Source organism: Pinus tabuliformis, chromosome X (assembly GCF_031772625.1).
Source record: "Pinus tabuliformis cultivar Carrire ecotype Pingquan chromosome X, CPIR1, whole genome shotgun sequence".
Classification (NCBI taxonomy): Eukaryota; Viridiplantae; Streptophyta; class Pinopsida; order Pinales; family Pinaceae; genus Pinus; species Pinus tabuliformis.
In genome coordinates, this window is record NC_142308.1 from 609,323,882 (window position 1) to 609,336,841 (window position 12,960).

The following is a 12,960-nucleotide window of genomic DNA, read 5'->3' on the forward strand; positions in this document are numbered from 1 at the left end:
TCAAATGCAAAATTTCCCATGATTATGGCCATTTTGCGAAGAATTTCACAAAAGGAGTGGATGAGGAAAAACAATAAGAAGAGGGAGACCAATGGCAAGCCCCGAAAATAAGAAGAGGAATGAACATAGAAGGATAGCAACAAATGCAAGGTGTACAAGAAAGAAGAGTCTCCTCACCACCCTCCTAAAGCCTAATGCACAACCCAGGGGTTGCATGCAAATGAAAATCACCCCCAATACCACAACCAATTCACTCCCCTTGATAATGAAGGCTTATCCAAAGAAGGGAAACAAGAGGAGCTCACAAGGCATGAGATACATGTTGAAGAGAAATCACCTAGAAAAGTCGATGAAGAAATGCCAAACCTAGAATATATTCGAGTTCAAGTAGATCAAGGAGAAGGGAAATAATCAAAAGACGTAGAAGATTTATTATCTCCCATTGCAACTAGGCCTAATCTTGAAAATTTTTCTTTATTCAATTATCAATATGAAAATGAAATGGAAAAAGAAGTTCAACACCCTCAAATTGGTGGGAGAGTAGGAAGAAGGACTAATTATTAAGGAAGGATAGAACATACATATGGGGACAAAGAAAAAGGAACTAATGTAGGAGCATCCGACTAGGGAGGCGACAACTAGACAAGTTGCTTTGATTAAGTTCACTTTTAGTTAGTTTTATTTTTATTTTTAAATGAAGGCAGTTACAACCAACATTTTTATTTATAAACTGAATAGTAGTTAGAATAGGATTTGTTTAAAATAAGTTAGAAATGAAATTGAATGAAACTAGAAAATAACTATAATGTATCTGAGGGTGGTTCCTCAATAGTATGAGGCTGACAACAAGCATAAATAGGCAACCCAGAATCAAAAGTGGGTTGCTGCCATCTAGATGAAAAAAAAGGAAAGAAAGCATAACTCTAAACAATTTTTTTTATGAATTTAAAGAAAGCTTACAGGTATTCACTCTTTCAGAAGCAACAAGTATAAATTACTATGCATAGCAATTAAACAACAAGTTGTGTGATTAACATTCAAACCGCGCACCAAGACTGAAAGGATCAAATACGACAAAGCCAAACCATCCAGGTACATTACCAAATGCATACTATTTGATTTAAATTAGAAATTTACAATATATATGTATATTCTTCAGGTCCACGGAAGTACAGGACAAAACTTCCAGATTCCACACAGGCCTTAAGACACTGAGCCCTCAAAAAAATAACCAACTGTCCTTCATACAAAAGTGATAGGCTGAGGAGGGTTTCCACAACCCAGATAGACCAAAGTAGTACACAGACGAAACAACAGACACGGAAACCAACAACAGAAGGTCGAAACACATTCCTAGAATAGAAAACAAAATTGATAGGATGGGCTCGTTGCACAGGAGACAACCAAGTATTGACAGAACAACAAATTGAAACCCCAAGGGTTAAACAACTATAGCCTGAAACCAAAATGAAACCATAGAGCGCAGTCAAGGAAGTACCCTACCCGATTTAAGCACATCAGACCCAAATCTTCAAGGACGAGACCACGACGTTTCATCCCTGAGAGCCAGCCCTTTGTAGCCACAACAAAGAGGAGAGGGATACTTGCACAGTGATAAGAATATTGTCAGAGAGGAAGCATAACTATATAGCACACAACAACACCAGAGAAAAAACAAGGAACTTGACCCACGACGAATACTTGAAGGGGAGGCTGGACTCCACAACTGAGCCATGAGTTGAAACCCCAACCTGAGCGCAACCAATGGCCGAAGTGCCATGATACCACAGCCTGCTCACCAGGAGCAAGGCCGTTAATAAAAACTACAGGAAGGCGAAACAGTGGAATCAGAACAGGGTTTTTACCTGTCAAATAAGTAGCCAAGCCATCGACAAGAGTAACAGGAAGAGGGCCTATGAAATGCGACCAAAACCCAGTTAGAAAACATCACCTATAAGTTGTAAAAAAATTGTTCACAGACAGTCGAAATAAGGCATACCTAGAATGACAAACCAAACTTGAGACCTCCACAGAAAACCAGGTGTATAACAGCCACCAGTTCCAATGAAAAACATTCATATAACTAGCAGATTGGAACCAGAGAAGAACCAAGAGTATAGTGGGCAACAAAGACCCATCCTCTTCTAGAGCCGAACCAGACGAGCCACAAAGGAATGAAAGCATAACTCAAACGAACAATAATGCAAATGAGCCTAGGTCGAGCCATACCATAGACATCGTGCTCATACAAAATGAAACCAACCTCGGGCCGGATGTGCATTGAAGGCGCCATAAACCCTCACCAAACCTCAGTGTGTGCCAACGCGGGAGGGACAAAGGACGAGCCCGCTGCCACTAAAGTCTTGCCACACAACTGTCTTGGGATTGCCAAAAAAAAATGGAAGTAGGAAGAAGAGGTCGAGGTAGAGCTATTAGGAGAGTAGCCGATGAAGGGTTGCGAGAAGAAATCAGGATCCTAAGTGCCCGATTGGCAGCAGTGGAAGCAGGGAGGCGTAGGGATCCAGAAGGTGGTGATGACAGTGAAGAAGAAGTTGTAGCCACGACGGATGGGTCAGACAAAGAGGGAGCAGAGATAAAATTATTGAGATTAGTTTTGTTGGCAAGTAGCAAGCCGAAGCCAGAGCTTTCGAATTATGATGGTAGTTTATCTACGGAGGTATTGTTGGACTGATTAGTGAGCTGGATAAATATTTCGAGTGTGAAGAAATCAGTGAAGATAATAAGGTCAGGTTTGGCCACTAAACTGAAGGGACATGCAAAACTGTGGTGGGACAGTGTGCAGGTAGAAAGGAGAAGGTCAAATAAACCGTTGATCAAAAAGTGGAACAAGATGATTGCCAAGATGAAGAGTAAGTTTCTACCCAAAGATTATCAGATTGCTTTGTATAGGCAGGTGCAGAACCTGAAGCAAAGAGCAATGACTGTGAAGAAGTATACGAAAGAATTTTATAGAGTGAACCTGCAAGCGGGTTATGTTGAAGATACCCCGGAAAAGATAGTAAGGTTTGTGAATGGATTACGGATGGAGATACTAGATGAGATTAGTATTCTTTCCCCCAAGTCCATAGAGGAAGCCTATCAAAGTTCTTTGAAGGCAGAAGAAAAGATCGCTAGAAAGAAGAATGCCAGAAGAGGATGTGGATCTGGCAGAGGAAGAGGACAGTCTTTTGGCAGAGGCAGAACTGTCAACAACAATGAAGAGGGCAGCAGTTCAAAAACTACAGGACCAACTAAAAAAGAAGGTAACACTAGAGGAGGAAGGCCTTACCAACGAGGAAGAGGTAATGGCAGAGGCAGAGGAAATGCCTATCAGTGTTACAAGTGTCACAAGTGGGGACATAGGTCTTTTGAATGTCCTGAAAGTGATCAAGCAAGGAAAAGAGGAGCATATGTTGCTCAATCAGAAGAAGCAGAGGCATTGCCACAAGAAGTGGAGAACATGCCTGAAACGGGAGAAGCCTTAGTGTTAAACAAGGTATTGTTGAAACCGGCTAAAGAGTTAGCTGACCAGACACAACGGAAAGCACTGTTTCGAACTGTGTGTAAATCACATGGGAAATGTTGCAAATTGATTATTGACAGCGGGAGCACTGAAAACCTGGTAGCCACTGAAATGGTAGAAAAACTGGGTTTAAAAAGATTGAAGCACCCAACACCATACAGGGTGTCTTGGTTACAAAAAGGACACCAACTGCTGGTTGATGAGCAGTGCAAAGTGGAGTTTCACATTGGTAGGTATAAGGATAAAGTAACTTGTGATATCATTCCGATGGATGTGTGCCATATACTGATGGGCAGACCATGGCAGTATGACATGAAAGTTGTCCATGATGGGAAGACAAACTATTACAAGTTTGCTAAGGATGGGATAAAGCATACGCTAGTACCCATGAAACTGGAGGATACGACAGAAAATGGTGGAACAAAAGCAATACTGTTAGGAGGAAAAGAGTTTCTACAACAGATTGGAGATGATGAGGTAAAATATGAAATTGTACGAAGGCCAAGAGTGGTGTTAATCCATACTGAAATTACTAACTTACGTGAGGAGATACAGGATATGCTGCAGGAGTTTAGTGACATTGTGGTGGATGATCTACCAAATAAATTGCCACCAAAAAGGAGTATCAGTCACCATATTGATTTCATTCTAGGGGCTAGTTTACCAAACAAAGCTGCTTACCGGATGAGTCCAAAGGAAAATGAAGAGATCAGGAAGTAGGTACAGGAGTTGTTGGATAAAGGGTTGATTCGGGAGAGTTTAAGTCCTTGTGCGGTCCCAACTGTTTTAGCTCCCAAGAAAGGAGGTGAATGGTAGATGTGTACTGATTCTCGAGCAATTAACAAGATCACTATTAGGTACAGGTTTCCTTTACCGCGGATGGACGACATGATGGACTGTTTGAGTGGAGTGGCATATTTTTCAAAGATTGATTTGAAAAGCGGATATCACCAAATTCAGATTCGTGAAGGGGACGAATGGAAGACAACTTTCAAGACCAATGAAGGTCTGTATGAATGGCTGGTCATGCCATTTGGACTGAGCAACACACCCAACACATTCATGTGCTTGATGAATGAGATGCTGAAGGAATATATTGGAAAGTTCGTGCCTATATATCTAGATGATATCCTTATTTTTAGTGAGATAGAGGAAGAACATTTCCAACATGTCAGGTATGTCCTGGAAAAGTTGCAACAAAACAAATTGCTATTAAATTTGAAGAAGTGTACTTTTTTTAAGAAAGAATTGATTTATTTAGGATTTGTGATTTCGGAAAACGAATTAAAGATGGATCCGGAAAAGGTTGCAGCCATAGTTAGCTGGCCATCCCCCAGGAGTTTGTTTGAAGTGCAGAGTTTTCATGGGTTGGTGAGTTTTTATCGAAAATTTATAAAAGATTTCAGTGGGATTTGTGCACCCATGGTGGATACCGTTAAAAAGGAAAATCAACCTTTTCATTGGACGGAGTCAGTGGAAAAGAGTTTTCAGCTGCTGAAAAAGAAGATCACTGAAAGACCAATTTTGAGGTTGCCAGATTTCAACAAACTTTTTCAAGTTCGTTGTGATGCCAGTGGGACAGCCATTGGAGCAGTACTCAGCCAAGAGGACAAGCCAGTGGCCTATTTCAGCGAGAAGTTGAATGAGAGTAGGTAGAAGTATACGTCTTACGACAAGGAATTTTATGCAGTGGTCCAAGCACTGAAACATTGGAGACATTACTTGATGGCGAATGAATTTGTTTTGTTTTCAGACAATTTTGCATTGCAGTATGTTATGCAACAGCACAAGCTGAACCATAAACATGCGAAGTGGGTGGAGTACCTCCAGAGTTTTACATTTGTATTGAAACACATTAGCAGTCAAGCCAACAAAGTGGCAGATGCATTAAGTAGGAGAAATTTGATTTTACAGGAAAGCAGAGTGCAGGTGTTAGGATTTGAGCATCTTAAGGATCTGTATGAAACAGATGCAGACTTTAAGGAAGTGTACGAAGCTTGCCAGAATCCGCTGTTGAGAGACAACAGTTCATGGCTAGACTATAACATACAGGAAGGATTGCTGTCCAGGAGAGGATAGTTGTGTATTCCGGAATGTTCGATGAGGGAAACTTAATCTAGGAAAAACATAGTGGGGGTTTAGCCGGACATTTTGGCATTCATAAGACTTTGGATCAAGTGAGCCATTTCTATTATTGGCCGAAAATGTGTAGAGACGTACAAAGATTTGTGGCTAGGTGTAAGATGTGTCAGCTTGCGAAGGGACACAGTCAAAATACAGGATTATATACACCCCTGCCTATTCCGGACAGACCATGGGACTCAGTCAGTTTAGACTTTGTCTTAGGTTTTCCAAGAACACAGAAGGGGTTCGATTCAATCATGGTGATGGTGGACCGCTTCACCAAGATGGCGCATTTCATTCCTTGTAGGAAGACCAATGATGCCACACATGTAGCACACTTTTTCTTCACAGAGATTGTCAGATTACATGGCTTGCCAAAATCTATTGTTTCAGATCAGGACATGAAGTTCACAGGTCATTTTTGGTGGACTTTGTGGAAAAAGGTAGATACCAAACTAACTTCAGCCCAGCTTATCACCCACAGATTGATGGGCAGACTAAGGTGGTGAACCAAAGTCTGGGGAATCTGTTACGTAGTCTGGTTGGTGAAAATTCACGACAACGGGGTCGCGTACTTGCACAAGCAAAGTTCGCTTATAATGATTCACCCAATAGGAGTACGAGTAGAAGTCCTTTCCAAATCCTATACAGGATGCACCCCCATGGTGTGCACGAGGTACGGGATTTGGGTCGGTTGGAACGAAGAAGTGCTGATGGTGAAGACTTCGCGAAGGTGATTAGTGAACTTCATGAACAAGTGAAATCCAAATTATAGGACAACAACCAAAGGTATAAACAGAAGGCAGATTTAAAACGGTGGGAAGTGAAATTCAATGCAGGGGACATGATACTAGAACATCTACGCAAAGAAAGGTTTCCTAAAGGCGAAAATAACAAACTGAAACTGAAAAAAATAGGACCTTGTAGGATACTGTGAAAGTTCTCTGCAAATGCATATGAACTGCAACTACCCCCAGGTATAGGGATCTCGCCCATCTTTAATGTGGCATACCTGTACCCTTACATTATTGCTAATGTGGAGGATAATTCAACAGAACACACATGGGACACCCAGGGAGAGACTGAGTCATGGGTCAAATAGATGCCTCCAGCCAAGCCTCTAGAGATCGAACAAATCTTGGATACTCAGGTGGCCAGGCGGACTCGACGGAAAGAGTACTTACAGTACCTGGTCAAATGGAAGGACCGTCCAATTGAGGACAGTTCTTGGTTGGATGCAAGCCAGATTCAAAGCGCCGGGTACTCGATTGAAGAGCTCATGGACAAGAGCCATGAGATTCATTCACCCTGGGAGCCTGATGCAAGAGCATCCGACTAGGGAGGTGACAGCTAGACAAGCTGTTTTGATTAAGTTCACTTTTAGTTAGTTTTATTTTTATTTTTAAATGAAGGTTGTTACAGCCAATGTTTTCATTTATAAACTGAACAGTAGTTAGAATATGATTTGTTTAAAATAAGTTAGAAATGAAACTGGAAAATAAATATAATGTAACTGAGGGTGGTTCCTCAACAGTATGAGGCTACCAGCAAGCATAAATAGGAAACCCAGAATCAAAAGTGGGGTTGCTGCCATCTAGATGAAAAAAAGGGAAAGAAAGCATAACTCTAAACATTTTTTTTTTATGAATTTAAAGAAAGCTTACAGACATTCACTGTTTCAGAAGAAACAAGTATAAATTACTATGCATAGAAATTAAACAACAAATTGTGTGATTAACATTCAAACTGCGCACAAAGACTGAAAGGATCAAATATGACAGAGCCAAAGCATCCAGGTACATTACCAAATACATACTATTTGATTTAAATTAGAAATTTACAGTATATATATATATATATATATATATATATATATATATATATATATATTCATCAGGTCCAACAGAAGTACAAGACAGAACTTCCAGATTCCACATAGGCCTCAAGACACAGAGCCCTAAAAAAAATAACCAACAGTCCTTCATACAAACGAGATAGGCTGAGGAGGGTTTCCACAACCCAGATAGAACAAAGCAGTACACATACAAAACAATAGACACGACAACCAACAACAAAAGGCCAAAACACATTCCTAGAATAGGAAACAAAATCCACAGGATGGGCTCGTTGCACAAGAGGCAACCAAGTATCGATAGACCAACAAACTGAAACCCCAAGGGTTAAACAATTATAGCCCGGAACCAAAATGAAACCGCAGAACGCAGTCAAGGAAGGACCCTACCTGATTTAAGCACATCAGACCCAAATCTTTAAGGACGAGACCAGGACGTTTCATCCCCGAGAGCCAGCCCCTTGCAGCCATAGCAAAGAGGAGAGGGATACTTGCACAGTGACAAGAATATTGTCAGAGAGGAAGCATAGCTATATAGCACACAACAACACCAGAGAAAAAACAAGGAATTTGATCCACGACGAATACTTGAAGGGGAGGCCAGACTCCACAACCGAGCCATGAGTTGAAACCCCAACCTAAGCATAACTAACCACCGAAGTGCCATGATACCGTAACCTGCTCACCGGGAGCAAGGTCCTTAATAAAACCTACAGGAAGGTGAAACAGTGGAATCAGAATAGGGTGTTTTCTTGTCAAATAAGCAGCCAAGCGATCGACGAGAGTAATAGGCAGAGGGCCTGTGAAATGCGACCAAAACCCAGTTAGAAAACATCACCTGCAAGTTGTAAAAGAATCGTTCACAAATAGTCGAAATAAGACATACCCAGAATGAAAAACCAAACTTGAGACCTCCACGGAAAACCAGGTGTACAGAAACCACCAGGTCCAACAAAAAACATTCATATAACCAACAAATGATAGAGGATCAGACCTAGAGAAGAACCAAGAGGATAGCGGGCAACAAAGACCCATCTTCTTCCAGAGCCGAACCAGACGAGCCACAGAGGAATGGAAGCATAACTAAAATGAACAACAACGCAAATGAGCCTAGGTCGAGCCATACCATAGACACCGTGCTCACACAAAACGAGACCAACCTTGAGCCGAATGCGCATTGAACGCGCCATAAACCCTCACCAAACCTCGGTGTGTGCCAGTGTGGGAAGGACCAAGGATGGGCCGGATGCCACGTAAGTCTTGCCACACAACCGTCTCGGGATCGCCATCAGGAACCTAGACTATCATCAGAGCCCTAGCTTTGAAAAATCAAGGAGGTCCAAGGAAATAATGATTCACGGGTCCTCATCTAGGTGGGGGATTAAAAGATGTTAGTAAATGATGATTATTGTCTCCTATAAATGCAGGGGGTGGGGAAGTGAGAAAAGGGAACTTGAAATCAGAAATTTAATCAAAGCAGAAGATCTGTAAATTCTCCTGCTCTAGGAGACCAAGCTAGGGGAACAAGAATCCCTCAAGAAAAGTAGAATAACATGGAGAGGCAACAACTCCTTTTCCATTGGATCAGAGGGAGCATCTAAAGGATTATGTATTTTATGGTATTCATCAGTCTTCAATCTAATAAAGGAGGAAAAATCAAACCATTGGTTAGCAATGAGCCTTCTCCATCTTCCACCCAAAAAAGTATGCGATGTGTTCGATATCTACCTACTAATAACCTATCCAGATGAGGTTTGATGTTGGGAATCACTGATGAATGTCAAAGAAATCCTTCCAAGAGAAAGATGCATCATTGATGGTGACTTCAACATCACAACACATCCATGGGAAAAGAAGGGTGGATCTACTATCAATGATCAATTTCAGAAACACATGGTGGATTTCATTTCACATTGGGAGTTGATTGATATCAAGCCTTCCACAAAATTTGATGTAGAATAACCTAAAAACACTATAAAGGATTTCTAAAGCCTAAAGATTAGTTGTTCTATAATAGGGAAAGTGAAAATGCTTGATTTGTTTATTAAGAAAATCAAAATATGCACAATGCTAAATTATGATTAATGTCATTCCGAATGTAAAACTCGATAATAAAACAAGATACTGTAGAATACAAGATATTGGACCAAACATGACCAAAGAATTGAAAAATGAAATAGTTGCAACTAAATATTGCCTAAAATTTGAAGAGAAAAACATGACCAAAGAATTGAAAAATGAAATAGTTGCAACTAAATATTGCCTAAAATTTGAAGAGAAAAACAATTGGGTCAAGAAAGCATTATTAAAATGATAAGTGTGTAACCTACAAAGCTATATTCATAAACATAGGTAAAATATATTTGATTTAAAAAATATAGCTAAAATGGTTATGTGAGTGGCTCATGCCCAGAAGCTAAATATCATTTCATATATAACTAAAGGATTGAGTTACTCTTAGTGTTATGCTAGCAAATTCCGTGAGGACCACAACTAGGGAACATAATTTTAGTGCACCCAAAATATGGAAACACATTCCATCATAGTAGATTTGGGAAACATAAGTGAAATACAGTTTCATCCAAAATTTTCGGTCATTTTTCCGTCAATGTGAAAAATCTATTGACGGCAAACTTTACATACGTTTTTGCTACGAGGGTTTAAACGTTGCTTTCCCTGGTTACGTGGTGACAATTGTTTGGTGTCCCGCTGCCCCAGGGAAGGAAAAAGTATTAGATAAGCATTAAGGGTGCTGAGTCAGTTTAACTTTAACAATCGTATAATTTGGTGTTTGCCAAGTGTCAAAGTTGGCTGGTAACCACTTTGTATTTTGGTCGGTAATAACTTGTGTGGTTTTTCGAAAGTATGATGGTGTATTTGTGGTTTGAGTCGTTTTTATTGCGAATAATGGTACAATAAAAATGTCTTTGGGGTTTTTCAGGGTGCTAAATCTATATATACAATCAAAAAACTAGCTTAAATAACACAAATCAAAATTTCATCACAAATTTTTTCAACAAATTTTGGCATTGGAAACTCTAAAAAATCACACTAAAAACAACTCTTTTATAGTTATATATATATTAATGTCTTAGATATATTCTTTTTTCTAAACTTTTTTTTTTAATAATATATTTTGAATTTAAATTTATATAATTCAAAATGTTTTGATGCGATAGGTCTGGATCCATTACATTGTGAAACTATTGGTTCAACCTAATATTTCTCAATGCAATGGATCCAAAAACACTACATCTATTATATATAATATATTTTTGTTTAGTAAATGAGAAAATAGTTTATTATATTTTTATTGGATTTAATTTTTATAAATGATTAAGTTAATTTGTTGTGATTGAAAAGTTAGCATTTTTATAATAAAGTTTACGAGTCACGATGTTTTGGTTTTTAATAAATTATAAATTATTAATATATATTTTGATTTTTAATAAGTAAATAGTTATTAATATTTTTCACTGGTAGATTGCAAAATAGGTTTTTGATATTACAATAATAGCTTAAAAAAAATAGCATATTTTTTTAAAATTAAATAATATAATTTCATTTAATAAAATAATAAAAAATATATTTTTAAAGTATTTGTGTTTTATTTTTTTTCAAATTATATAATATAATTTCATTCAATAAAATAATAATAAAAAAATATTTTTAAAGTATTTGTGTTTTCATTTTACTATGTATCCATTATAATTTATGTAGATTCTCCTTTATGACATGTGTTATGTAGATGTGCAAAATTACAATAAGATTATCTATTTTATAATTTTTTGGAATTGCTTTTATAATCATAAAAAATATTTTTTTGGAATTTATTTTATAATTATTAAAAAAATTACCTTATTCAGTTATAATTTATGTAAATTCTCTTTTATGACAAGTGTTATGTAGATGTGTGAAATTACAATAATATGATCTATTTTGTAATTTTTTGGAATTGTCTTTATAATCATTAAAAAAATCACCTTGTTTTTTCTTCCTTGCGTAAATATGGAGGTAAACTATAACACCAAAACACTGTTGAAGTTACCAAATGTGCCACTATAACACCAAAACACTATGAAAGTTACCAAAGGTGCATGTGATTGTGATTTCAGGCATGTACCACAAAAAACAAAGTATATAACCATTATGATCAAACCAATTTGTCTCAAACTCCTAGGAGGAATTATGAAAGTATAACCATTATGATCAAACCAATTTGTCTCAAACTCGTAGGAGGGATTATGGAAGTATAACCATTATGATCAAACCACTTTGTCTCAAACTCGTAGGAGGGCTTATGGAAGTTACCAAAGGTGCACGTGAAAGTGATTTCATTCACATACCACAAAAGAGGAAGTATATAACCATTGTAATCAAATCAATTTGTCTCAAACTAACCAACTTGTCTCAAACTAAGGATTATGGAAGTTACCAAAGGTGCATGTGAAAGTGATTTCATGCATGTACCACATTACCATCAAACCAATTTGTCTCACTCGTCGGAGGGGTTGTTGAAGTCACCAAAGGTGAAGTAAATATGATTTCACACATATAACACAAAAGAGGAAGTATATAACTTTTATGATTAAACCAATTTGTCTTGATAGGTTTGTCTCAAACTAGTAAGAGAAATTATGGAAAATACCAATGGTGCACATGAATGTGATTTCACACATGTGCCACAAAAGAGGAAGTATATAACCATTATAATCAAACCAATTTATCTCAAACTTAAAGGGATTATGGAAGTTAGCAAAAGTGCACGTGAATGTGATTTCATACATGTACCATAAAATAATATATAACCATTACAATCAAGCCAATTTACTTGTAAGAAGTATTATGGAAGTTACCAAAGATGCAACTGAATGTGATTTCACACATTGCCACAAAAGAAGAAGTATATAGACATTACAATCAAACCAATTTGTCTCAAACTCGGAGGGATTATGGAAGTTACCAAAGGTGCACAGAATGTGATTTCACAAATGTACCATGAAAGAGTATATAACATTAAGACCAAACCAATTTATTTGTGTCAAACTAGTAGGTGGGATTGTGGACGTTACCAAAGGGGCACATGAATGTGATTTTAAGCATGTACCACAAAATAGGAAGTATTTAACCATTACAATCAAACCTATTTGTCTCAAACTTGTAGGAGGGATTGTGGCACTTACCAAAGGTGCATGTCCCTGTGATTTCATTATGTTCGGGTGAAATTGTTGCCCAGTTAGACAACTCTGTATATAACTACTAAAAAATCCAAGGAGGGATTATGGAAAAAGAAAAAACAAATGAGTAAAGCAATGGACAACCTCAGTGAGTTTACCAAAAAAATAAATTTAAAAAACTACAAAATATGTGCATGTGAATGTGATCTCAAACATGTACCACAAAAGAGGAAGTATATGACCATTATGAACAAACCCATTTGTGCCAAGCAAATAAGTAAAAG